The 13523-nt window shown below is 45.3% G+C and overlaps 1 protein-coding gene across 1 annotated transcript in view; it reads right to left on the bottom strand.

Moving 5' to 3' along the window:
• The window catches only part of ZC2HC1B (zinc finger C2HC-type containing 1B), a 515316-nt gene that overhangs the window by 127571 nt on the left and 374222 nt on the right, over nucleotides 1-13523 (bottom strand). The window lies entirely within an intron of this gene.

The following is a 13523-nucleotide window of genomic DNA, read 5'->3' as shown; positions in this document are numbered from 1 at the left end:
ATGTCGGGGTATTGATTAGAAGGCAGAGATATCTGTGTCCAGCTGGTGTCTGTCTAGTCTGTTTGATGGTTGTCGTACATGCTATATTGATGTGTCACACGTAAGGAAATTTGTCTCCTTGTTGTTTGAAATTGATCAAGGGATTTTACGCGATTCTATCGTTGAGAGGGAATCGCACATGAATTGATGTTCTTGAGTAAACTGGTGATATAAAATTTTGGCAGGAAAAGATTGGATTGGAGCTTGCGGTATTGGTGCTCGCTCATATTATAAGGAGTGTGAAGTTACATGGAAGTATTGTTAGAGACAGGCCTAAGCATGGAAGATATTACTCCACTAGCACACTTATGTAAACAACTGCCTAAACATGCACCCAAGCTTAAGAAATACAGTACCGAGTGGGTTAAGGGTATGGCCCACAAGATGTTTATGCCATGGCCACAGAACGGGTCCTTATCTAAAGCCGTCTTACAACACATGACAACTTATTTGCATGCCACCGATACACGCAAGAAACTAGAGAAATGCCTCTCTGTTCTAGAACTTTGGAAAATGTTCGAACAGTCGAAGGATGAAGAGCCACCTGTTGGCTGGATATTAAACGTATGCACAGAGGGGGGTGAGACGCCTACCGTGCCACCTGCCCCGCCCGAATTAGAAACCGAGGGAAGTAAGCCTGAGGGACTCTACCCATTAAGGGAGCTTAAATCCGGCCACAGCGTACAGCAACCCCGCATATGAGTCACCTAGGTACAGTAGTGACGACAATAAAGGAAGGTTCAGGAAAATAATATTACCTCCGCAGTCCAGAGGGACAAGGAGAGACGCGATGATGAGAGGAGGGACCAGGCACAGATTAGTGCATCTCTCGGTAAAGAGAGAGAGAGGGAAAGAAGTGGAAAGGAAGTGAAGACAGAACGGATGAGATAGCATTCGCAAAAGACGAATGGCTGGGAGGACAGATATGGTTGAAACTCGATGGTAAAGGAAGTGATGATGTGAGACCGAGAGAGAAGTCTGATGAGGCACAGAAAAGGGAAAAGGAGAAGGAAAGGGAGATAAGGGACGAGAGAATAAGAAGGAAGGATAGGCTGAGGCAAGAACAGCTATATCGCGAAGAGCAAGGAAAGCAGCTCGATCGCAAACAGAAAGCAGCCTATGACCAGTACAGACAGAATCAGAAAAGGTTGGAAGAAGAGCAAAGAGTACTTGAAAAAAGAATAAGAGGCGAGAAGATGAGGAAGTTCGAAGAACAAATGAACGTAGAAATGAAAGGAGAAGGGAAGAAGATAAGGTCAGAGAAGAAGCGAGGAAGCGCAAAGAATTTGATGATGTTATGGAACGTAAGCGTAGACCTAGGGCACGCGATCTCGAATATCTGGATCGGGAAGTTAAAAAACCCAATCCTGTTGAGAATGGGAAGACATTGAAGAATTTTTCACTGCGTACGATTCAATACCAGGCACTAGTGGGGCTAATATTGAGGATGACTTTGACACCAGAAGCATCGGGGAAACGATTGACAAAGCATATGATGAAATGGGGTTAGAATCAATATCCCAAGGGGAAGACGAGCGCCGGGAAAGCACTCAGCTGTATGACACTGAAGACGTCACCCGAAGTAGTAGGAGCAGGAGACTGTCCCTGGATAGGCTAGAAATCAGTAAGAACGACGATGACGCAAGGAGTTCTGTGAATTGGGAACCATCAGTGTCCGACTACGGAGAGGAGATGGAATGCGAGACCAATGAAGAAGGGAGACGGCGTCGAAAAGCGGCTCCCAAGGAACAAAGGGGTACGATGGTCAGATGCTAGCGAGTGTGCACCAAGGGCATCAGAGTCTGCCACACAGCCTGACCGGCATGAAGGAACACCCCATGGTCAGAGGGGGGTGTCGGCACCCACCTATGAAGACAGGTTGAGGACAGTGCCAGGCAGACGGCGATGCAGGAATGTTACCCCAGCGATAGACAGAAGAGCTATGGGGAAGGAGAAAGAAGGCTGTGCATTCCATTTTCCGCTGTTAGAAAAGGGGGAGCAAGACCGCAATATATTCCATGGCCACACATGGATTGAGAGAACTTGCAAAACAAGCTTCCAATGCTGACATCAGGAGCTGGGAAGTGGATACACGAGTTAGAAAAGATGACAGGGGGTGTCACGTTAGCTATAGGGGACATTAAAGGTCTCATGATTGCCATACTCATTGAGAGAGCAGACGATGTATTGGCACGGGCTGGGTACCCTGGTATTACCATAATTAACACTGCCCACAACGGAGCGCCATTCAACAATTGCAGAGCAGCAGTATGGAAAGCGCTACGAGTGCTTTACCCAGACACCTCCGATATGGGAGCTATAATGGCTTGAAAAATTAAGGAGTCAGAAGCTACGTTGATTTATATCCAGAATTTCCAAGACGCATGGGTGCTCGAAACGCATTAATCTTGGATGAAATCTATACCTGTATTTTATCACATATTGTGCCAGGGATTGCCAGAGCAAGTACAAAAACAGCTTAAGAAATTGGTAGGAGTTGAGGCTAAACCTTGGCTGAAATACAGTTGACTATTGCACATTACTGTAGATTGTTACAAGAAAATAAACGGAAAAAGGAGGCAACTCGAAAAGGTGAGGAAGCGAAGCTGGGGCAGAAGAAGTTATCAAAGTATGCTCTTGAAGGAGCCATGCTGACCAGCCCAGCCGAACAGAACGTACAACAGGTGGCTAACCCACAGCAGAACAACCAGGGTAGCGTAGGACAATACCCAAGGGGAAGGGGATTTAGAGGAAGAGGATGGCAGAGTAATCAGGGAGGTTTCCAGAGTAATCAAGGAGGCTTTCAAAACGTGCAGATGGGCAGTCTAGATATGTCAAATGGACAAATAGCCCTCCCACCACCAGTGTGTTGGCTGTGTGGTTTGACAGGGCATTTGGCGCGCTCGTGCAGAAGCCAAGGCACGTGGCAAAATGGGCAAGGAATGGGAGCAGGCACGGTGAATCCACCTGCAATATCCCAACAGGGCAGTGCACAGAATCACACTGTGCAGCAGCAAGCACCAAGCATGCAGCAGGGTGCGCAGCAGGGGGTTCAACCCCCGAGCATGGGGAATTTGCCACAAGGGCAATTTCAACAGGCACCACCGCAAATGTCTCAGGGCAAAAACTCTGCTAGGGGAGGAAACCGCGGGAATGGAGAAAATCCACAAGTGTACAGTAGACCGAACTTATACATGAACTAAGACAGCTCACTGGGAACCCTGATGTGCTCTATCCTATCAGTGACACCAGATCCTAATAGGGAGCCTAGGGTGAATGTCGCCATAGGGGGTAAAGAATATTCCTTCTTAGTTGTCACGGGGGCAACACGCTCGTGCATATGAGAAGGCAAGTTTTCCTTGTCCGGCAAGGCTACAGATACTCAGAGTTTTACAGGAGCTCACAGTCGAGTTCCCTTCACAGACGCACTCCCAGTCTCCATAGGGGAATGCAAAATGAATGTACCTTTGTTGTATTTGCGTTAGACCCCAGTAAACATTTTGGGTCGAGATTTAATGACAAAATTGAATATGGCCATCTGTCACGACCCTCGCCCAAAACCCCCTCTGGCAAACCCATTGGCCAGGTGGAGTCAGGACTCGGGCCTCTAGAGCCTGGCATCCTCTTCAACAGCCCTCATAGGGCCAGTCCTGCCGCCTATGGCACCAGGCTCATACACCATGAAAAACAACGTGCTTGGGAACTACTTTATTGTATTGTCAGCCAACATGGATGTATCCACATAGCTTGGTTCCTAAGAACCAAGCTATGTGGTCTAGTGTTTTGGGTGTGGCAGCCTAGGGACTACTTTACCTGGACTGTTTTGTTGGGGCTATTTAAACCACATCCGAGCAAGATAACACGCTTCACGTTACTTTGCAGCTTGCAATGCGACGCTCACTGTGTCCAGCTATTCCCCCGAACCTCGGAGAAGCAGAACCTGCAAGGAGACAAAAGGAACATCATTAGCAGCAGCATCTTACCTGCAGTCTTCATCTTTAAACACTCGCAGCTACTGAGAACAGCTTCCTTGAATCTGTACGCCTCCCGGACAGAACGACCTGAAAGAGGAAGATAGAGGCAACATTAAAGAAAGCAGTAGAGACATTTACAAATTCCGAACTGCTCAAAAGGCTTACCTGGCTGGTCACCTCTCGGCTGGCACCACTCCGGACATTCCACCCGCGCTCAAGAACACCGCGACCTACAAGGAAGGAAAACACAGGTTAGCAAAGGCAAGTCTTTGCAGCGCTGCACATAGCGCTTACTTACCGCATCATAGCACTCTTAATGCGCCATCATTTACCAGCGGGGCTCAACCAAGCCAGTTCGCCGCGCTGAAGCTCTGCATACCAAAAGGAGAAAAAAGAGACATTTTAAACAAAGAAAGGCATGCAGGATAGCAACAAAACTAAAGAAAAGCAATAAGACCTACCTGAACAATATCAAATGGGCCGGCGTCAGTGAAGTAACTGGACCGCACTCGCCCATGAAAGACAACGCGCCCCTGCAAAGAAGGCAGGACGGAGAGCACGCCTAATTCTACCACAAGGCAGAACCTTCCCCGTAGACCACATCAGGTCAAAGCTGAGAAGCATACCAGCGAGTAACCCTCTCAGCAAAGCTGAGAAGCATACCAGCGAGTAAACCGGCTGGGTGGCGTCCCTGTGGATACCAGGTGAGCGTAACAGAACGCAAAGCCTACCATAACAAATCCACCTGGGCGCCATGGAGACATCAGAAATGGACCAATTGGCCCAATTACTAGGAGAGCTTTGTGCTGAGGTTCATTCTGCCCGACAAAAGACTAATGCCCTCCGGAGAGACCTAATAGTGACCAAAGAACGCACTGAAGAGATTAGCAGGCAATACTTGCAATCACAGGCAGGACAGACGCCTCTACCTGGAAGCAATCCAACGATGCAAAAACCTGCCATACCACCCACTCCGGTACAGATCACGTTACCTGGCACAGTGCCCCTGACACCACCAGAAAGGTTCTCAGGCGACCCACGGAAGTATGCGGCATTCATCAATCAGTGCCGTCTTCATTTTCTTTGTAGGCCTGGAGCATTTCCAAACGACCAAGTTTGGGTAGCTTTTGTTTTATCATACCTGAGTGGCAGTGCAGCAGATTGGTCGGTGCTGTTGGTAACCCATGACGATCCTCTATTACATGACTTTGGGGGTTCCAGAGAGAAATGGAAAACCTTTTGCTCGTCATACCCAGGAACAAGCAGTAGACAATGAACTCTTGTCCCTCCGATAGGGGAATCAGGACTTGTTAACGTACATTGCTACCTTCAACAGACAGGTTGCCGAAGCTAGGTGGCCAGAATACAAAAGAACCACGTTATTCCATCAAGGCTTATGAGGCGAATTAAAGGACGTCTTAGCTCAGGTGGTTGATCCACCCAGAGACTGAGCAGAATTCATAAATGTGGTCGTGCAGCTAGACCACCGGTTGCAGGACCGAAAGGCAGACCGGTCTAAGACGGACCCTCAGACCGTGTATGTTCGACCAAGGGAAAACACACCCCATATACCTGGAAATGCTGTAGAACCCATGCAGATTGGAGGGATACGGCCTCCATTAACAAAACAAGAGCGGGACAAAAGAAGACAACAGCTTTGTTTGTATTGTGGGAAACCAGGACATTTCCTGAAGGACTGTCCAGTAAAACAGTCGGGGCCACAGAGAAGGATGAAGTTAAGGAATTGGAAAACTACCAAGCTCGACAAATGTAGAGGTCAGTTTGTCGAGTGAGAAGAAAGAGTTGCTGACCTCGCACTTTGCAATACCAGTGATCTTAATTAACCACCAACAGTCGTCAAGAATGCATGCCGTTGAAGCATACATCGATAGCGTGTTTACAAATTAGTTTACAAATAAACTTTAATTACAATAAACAATCAACAATCCTACTTTCACATAAGTAAACATGAATCCACAAGAAAAAAAAAAAACAAGAGAACAAAAAAGACAGCACAAAAGAAAGAAATACAATCTTTCAATAATGGAAATCTTTCTGATTATAGCTGGTCCTCGCTCAGAATATTTTCCACAAATTCACAAACTGCACATGTCAGTGACACGTTTGATCCAGATAGTATATAATACCACCATTTGTCCATGTCCTCGTCAACTGGAGCAAATGAGCCCAGATAGCAAGTTCGATGTTCCTTGATTTTAGGGCATTGAGTTACCAGGTGTTTTACCGATTCAAGTGTAATTTCACAGAACCTACAGAGATTATTCTCAATATTGGGGACTTTTCGTCTCCATAGGATCTCCTTGGTTATGTGTGCGTTCAACCGCAGTCTCAGAAATTGGTCACGGTGTTTCCTTGAGGGAAATTTTTGTAAATATCTGGGTAAGTGATCTAGACAATTTGTTAGAGGACCTAAGTCGATCGATGTAGATAGCAGATTTCTTCGTTCTAAGTTCTGTATCCAATTCCATTTTCTTAGTTTTTGTTTCGCAATTTGAGGTGTGGCTATCAAGGTTTCCCACGTTATATCTGCAGTATCCAAAATCAATTTTAGGCCGCTAGACCAATTTTGCATTATGCTACAGTGTTGTTGATGGACTATATTTGCAAAAATTTTGTAGGCCGGAGCCTGGTCCTTTAGTGACATCTTTCGTAGCATGGGCAATGATTTCCAGACAACTATGTTATGCATTGATTCGAGTCCAAGTTCATATCTTATAGAAATCATTTAGACGCCCTTTGGTAGTTTGAGGATACGTCTCCAGAATAGACCTTCAAGGGTTGACCACATATGATGATCTAAGTTCCATCCGGCCTCGGCTCCAAACGTGATTGAGGGAATAACCTTTTGTATATAAAAGGTTAGTACGGGTTTTAAAGTGAATTTCCCATATTCAGCGTGTAGCTTAGCTCCTTGTAATGCAAAGGTCAGCATGCGTTGTTTAAGGTCGCAGATCCAATCATGTTCTCTTATTGAGGTGTTATAAACAATGCCCAAGTATCGAATGGATGGTACAAGTTGAATCTGTAATGCATCAAGGTTCCATCTAAAGCTCCTAATTAGTCTTTTGGATGCAGTTCCGATCGACATGACCTTTGTTTTTTCTATATTGATTTGCAGTGAATTGTCGGATAAATAGCTTTCCAATGCGTATAAGAGTCTCTGAAGTCCAATCGGTGTTGCATCCATTAGGACAATATCCTCCGCATATATTGTCCAGCTAATGCTGTTGTTGTCTATGCTTGGGGGAAAACAGCGTGTCTGTGTAAAAGCTTCAGATATGTCGGATATGAATAATTTGAATAACAGGGCAGCTAGAGGGCATCCCTGTTTGACTCCTTTATTTGTTCTTATTTTATCAGTCAGCTCGCCGGCTTCGTTGATTCGCACTCTGACTGAGGTATCTTTGTGGAGAGCCATTATCTGCTGCAATAGTTCAGATGGACACGACCAGTTTGTCAGTTTTTGCCACAATTTTGTTCGATCTAAGGAGTCAAAGGCTTGTTTCATATCAATGAAGGCAATAAAGAGATTTTTGCCTTGCTGTAAAGCGTTTAATTTCAGCAGGTTTAGTATAGTTAGGTTCACTTCTGTTCCTACGCCTTTGGTAAAACTTGTCTGACGTATATCGAAGTGACCGGAACACATGGCCCACTTTGACAGCTTCTGTTGTAGAAAAGACGCGAATATCTTCCCCAGGATGTCTAAAAGGGCAATTGTTCGATAGTTGGCCGGATCGTCGCGGCCACCCTTCTTAAAAATAGGAACTATGATGGCCGAGTTCCAAGATTTAGGGATCATTTTTGTTGTAGCAATTGTTAGGAATAGATGGTAAATGAAGGTTGTCCAATGCTCGTTGTTTGCTTTTAATGTGACATTGGAAAGGCCATCAGGTCCGGCGGCGCGCAAGTTTTTTAGATGTCAAATTGCTATTGATATGTCTTCTTTTGATTCGATTACGTTCCAAGACTGGACTTCATCGAGTCTTTCATCTCTCTGCCGATTTACGTTGCTCCCAAAGACTTTAACAAAATGCTGTTCCCAAATAGCCTTAGAGATTCCATGATGGATCTTCGCCTGCTGGAATATTGTTTTGTTATTTATGATGTTCCATAGGTCCTTTGTTTGATGACAGATAATAAGCTTCAGAATTTGTTCTCCTCGTTCTTGGTCTCTCATCGTTTTGAAGCATTTCAGCCAGTTTCGATATTGTGTCTTTAGATGTTTCCTTTGCAACAATTTATTTGGATCTGACTCTTTATTTAGTTTCCTCAGATCACGGTGGAGTTGTTTTTGTTTTTTGAGGGACACCAGTGTACTGAATTCATATTTCTTTTGATTGGAGCAACAATTTGGTTGTTTGAATTTGATTTGGAAATCCACTAACAGGGCAGTGTAGTTTAGTTTGTCGCTTAAGGCTGTCTCCTCTGAAGTTATCATTTTGTTTAAGTTCTGCAATTGCTTGCTATTTATTTTTAGTCTATTGCCTCTTTGATTCACCTCAATTGGCTGATTGAAAATCTCTGCATTTCTGGGCGGATATGCCTTTGGAGTTAATTCAAGTGGATTGTGGTCACTGCTTAGTGATTTCAAGACCTTCAGCTGTAAGATCTCATTTAACATGGTATTTGATGCCCAAATATAGTCAATGATTTTTCTTGTGCCATCACGCTGCCATGTGGTATTCGGAGAACGATCCCCTTTGGTTTGACCGTTAAGCATGTGGCAGTTTCTGGCAGTCATAGCTGAGTGAAATTGGTAGCCTCTACAGATAGAGTAGGCTTGATGCTTGAATTTTTTCATTATCAGATTCTCATCAAACCACGAGAAATTCAGGTCTCCACATAAAATCGCTTGTAGGTCAGACCACAATTCCATGTTATCATCAATCAGTTTTGTTATCGATTGAATGAAATGGGATGAGGATATCATGGCTGAATTCCAATAGGTATTGAGAAGTAATAAATATTGGAATGGTACGTTTGATCTCTGACTGTTTTGAAGGATTGTTCCTTGCACAAACAAGTTTGGAGAAAACGATTGTATGATCTCCCAACCTGAGGCGTTGTTTATCATGGTCAGGAGACCAGAGAATGGTCGACCAAACTGATTTTTCCCAGCCGGATTTAATATGATTGAATATCCTTCTCTATGAGGCGCCACCGGCAAGCATGTTTCCTGGAGACATACTGCAAAGTTCTTTTTCATCGAGATGTCGAAATCCTGGAACAAGTGCCGGAAGCCTCTACTATTCCATGATATAAGGCCATTTCCATCCTCCTTAGTTTGCAATGGCTAAGTTCTGTTCGAGCGAGTCTGTGAGGGAGGTTGAAAGGAGACATTTCGGTTTCCGGCTGTTCTTTCTTGGATGTTAAATTGTTTCCTTAACGCCTCACGACGTTGTTCATGGGTTTGCTCTCCATCAACTGACACAACGTTTCTGTTTTCCTTCTCTTCGATGTTTTGTTTCTATTGTCAGATCGAATCCGTATGACAACAGCTCGTCTTTTGCAGCAAGCAAAGTGTTTTCCACTGCCTGGGAAGTGATGTGCAGATAGACCATATCTAGGGAGTCTTCATTGATGTATTCCACAATGGCTATGTCGTTAGACGTTATCGTTCTTAGTGATGGAAAGTTGTGTAACAATTGCATTACATTTCTGCGATTTAAGTTAACTTCATTTGCGTCTGGGAAAATATTCTCGAGCCTTATTCTCCAGAGTTTTTGTTCCAGTATAGATTTCACAGACCCAGTTCCTTTACTATTAAATTGCTTTTGCTTTTGCCATTGGGCTGCCGTCATCTTAGGATTTATTTTTAAGGAGGTCTGTTTTTTTTGTTGAGCCACAACATTGTCATCCTTTCGATTGTGGGTTTGTGAGGTCTCGTTTGAGCAATTGTGGTTTGCATTCAAGCGAGTCTTCTTTCTTTCTCCTTCATTGGGTATTTCAGCTTGGTGGATTTTTCTCGGGCCTTGAGAAGGTTTCATGATCGGGCAGCAAAGTTCTTCTTCTTGTATAGACTGTTGAAATTCGTCAGACTCAACTGAATAAGTGGACAGATCACATAAGTCGGTAACACTTACATCGGTTGTCTTTGAGCCAATGTCAGATTCTAATCTTCGTCCTTTATTCGGATTAGGAGGGTCCGCCACACTTGTTTTAGGTGTTTCTTTCGGCACAGACTTTCCAGCAGGCACACACTCATTATCGTCCTGTCGAGCGTGTGATGGATTGCGTGAAAAAAGACCCAACTTTTGAGGAGTAGAGAGATTCCTCACAAACTGTTTTGTTTTATTTCTGACATTGCTCGTTTTACTTTGCTGCTTGTTTGCTGTTTGTTTTTTGGCTGGAGCTTTTGTGTTTTTTTCACCTAGTTTGGATGTGATCGAAGGAACAAACAGTTTTGCGGTTCAAGTGAAGATGTCAAAAGAAGTAACGGTTCCTTTGGAAGCCGGTACAGAAGCGTGGTTTGAGGATTGAGCTTCCACCGCTACCGCTTCAAGTGAGTTGATATTACATTGGCATGCTCCGGACCCTTCGTGTGGTTTATTTGCAGAAATACCGTTAAGCTGGTTTTCTAATGTAGAGGTCAATTGTGGCTCAGCAGGCACAGTAATTTCACTATTTGCCTTATCAAGTAGAGGTGTCTCTAAGTTCATGTCCGGGTTCAATTATGTGCGTAGAGATGTTATTTGAACCACATTGATCTACCTTTGGCCTTGTTTTTGCATTTAATTTCTCTGGATGATGTAAGGGTCTCTCTTTAGAGGGACATTCCATGTCTGTCTTACTTCTGGAGAATGAGTGGCGACACCACTTCATGATTTCTAAGATCGCTTCCATTTGATCGTTTTTGTCTGTATGGTCTTTCATGGCAATGTCTCCAAGGCGGTTTTGCCATTGAAATGAAATCTCTGCTCCTCGTTCAACTCTGGTCATTAGATGGACATTGTTTTGTTCCAAAGAGGAGACTTTGTTTGTCAGATTATGGAGCAAGGCATTTTGATCTTTCACAGTCTCGTTTACTTGTTCAATGAGTTTGATGAAAGAAATCAAGGCTAATGATGTTGCTGCCAGGACATTGTTATGGATTTGAATTCCAGCTGCAACCGATAAATTCTCTTTAGAGTGATTAATAGGCTCAGGTTCTAGAGTCGACGATTCATCATGCCTGCTAGAGCACCATTCGTTTCTTATAGCTTGATGAGCTTGATGAGGTGCTTTAGTACTGCAGTGAAATCGCAGGTTTTCAGTCGGTTCCTTTGAAGAGCTCGATTGTGGTTTTCTTTTTAGAGTAATATCCGTATTTTGGATATTCTGAGGATCTTTTCGGTAGGGTGTACTTGTCCAAGATTTAAGCGTGCCATTTGGATCTTGAACGAACTTCACTCCTTTCTCGCTATTTGTCAACAGCATTCTTGTTGGAAGTGATACGTTCTGTGGAGCTGCAGAAAAGCTGTGTATTAGTTTGTTTTTTACTGCTTGGTAATCCACAGTCAGCCTCTCCGTTAGCCGCGCTTCACGCCCTGCTAAGTCTACTCCAAGACATTTTTTATGGTTTGTCGTAGAAGGGCCCGTAAGAGGGGAAGGCAATGGGGGCAATGGTGGAAGGGAGTCGAGCTGACGTAAAACGTCTCTTCCACATGCATCTGACTCGATTTGGGACACCATAATCCCAGCAGCAACTCTACTGTCCGCAAGGCTGTGTAAAGTGTCACTGTTTAGAGGCGGGACAAAGGAGAAGTTTGTTTGGTTCCCTGATCCATTTGGTAGTTTTAAGGCCAGGAGTTCAGTGTCTGTTAGATCAAACGGAGATAAAAAGGAGGCAGTGTTAATTTCAACCATCGCGGGTGGCGCAGGTAGGTGATGACCATTTGCCATGGATGCCGCTGTATTTTGATCGAAGTCAAATGGGGCTGTATGTAGGGACACAACTCCCACAATCTCACTGCTCACACCACCCGACATATTAGTCTGGGGAACTTGCGGCAAAGAGTCAGGCAACATAGTCTGTATAGCTCTGTCAGTTTCATCTCTATGTGCCTGGGACGGCAGCTGATTCAGATTTTTAGTTGCAACCAATGCCGGGTGACTTTCTGATTGAATGGCCATTTTGCTGGCAGCAACATTTCCGGTTATTTCAGGCAAGAGAACATGAGGTTGGGCATTCAAGGACTGCAATGTTTGGGCTTCAACCGGAACATCAACCGGCAACACCTCAACAGAATTCACATCGACTGAGGCAGCGTTTGAATCAACCCCGCTCATGCTCGCCACAGACGGTCGTGGAAGACAGCGAGGGGGACTTGCGGCGGTAGGTTGGACCGGATTGGAAAGAGTGGGAAGGGAGAGAGGGAAGGGAGGGGAGGGAGAGCAAGAAGTGTCTGCAGCAGCAGACGGGCAGGGCGGGGGAGGCAACAGAGGGAATGTGGAATGAGGGGGAAGGGAAGAGGGAGTAACAGTGTTCGCACCAAGTGTTGAAATAGCGGCATTGGCTGCGAATGAGAGCTCGCCCCGAGTTCGGGCGTTTAGAGTTGTTTGCCGCGTCTGCGGCCGAACATCAGTAAACATATTTTCCTCTTACCAGTGATCCGACAGTGCTATGCCTTACGTTGTAAATGTCTTCTTCGGCGATGAAGGCGGACTGGAGGCAGACTGGACTCAGCTCCGGACTCCGCGCCACGCTCCGCGCGCTGGAGGGTGTTTTAAACAAGATGCCAATGAAGGTAGAAAGAGGACTGAGCTCGTAGTGCAGCTCCTCACAGTGACTGCTCACTCCGAAAACAGCAAAGACTGGAGGCAGACTGGACTCAGCTCCGGACTCCGCGACAGGTACAAGGATAGCACTTCCTCCGAGCACACTCTCCCCCTGCCAAAAAATTATATTGATCAAGAACTGGCAGCAGAGATGGGGCTTCATTTGTGTTCTAAGCCAACTATGGACAAGGTAACCACCGTGGATGGGACAGAAATCGCTTCCGGACCAGTAACCCAGTGCACAGCCAGGGTAACCTTGCTGTGCCAGGATGGACATCGGGAGTCTATTTCATTCAATCTCATCAAGGCACCTCAGTTCAAGCTAATACTAAGGATGCCATGGTTGGCTGCTCACAACCCTTTGATAGACTGGCGGACACGAAAATTAACCTTCCCCAGTGACTGCTCCCCTGCCTGCTATTACCAAGAGGAGAAACCCAATGTCTGTATCCCCATGACTCCCAGAGCGACGGTATCAACCCTGGGAGCAACTAATACGTTGCCAAGTGAATACCATGATTTCCAGGATGTTTTCTGAAAGGACCAAGCCAATACATTGCCGCCGCACAGGCCCTATGACTGTCAGATCGACCTTGTTCCTGGTGCACAAATCCCTTGCGGCAGGATCTACGCTCTCACAGAACCAGAAAACCTTCATTTGAAATCCTATTTAGACCAGTACCTTGCAAACGGATTTATCCGTCCTTCGAAGTCCCCCGCAGCCAGTCCTTT

Source organism: Ambystoma mexicanum, chromosome 4q (genome assembly GCF_040938575.1).
Source record: "Ambystoma mexicanum isolate Mex_15411 chromosome 4q, UKY_AmexF1_1, whole genome shotgun sequence".
Lineage (NCBI taxonomy): Eukaryota > Metazoa > Chordata > Amphibia > Caudata > Ambystomatidae > Ambystoma > Ambystoma mexicanum.
This window is presented reverse-complemented; position numbering and strand designations above follow the sequence as displayed.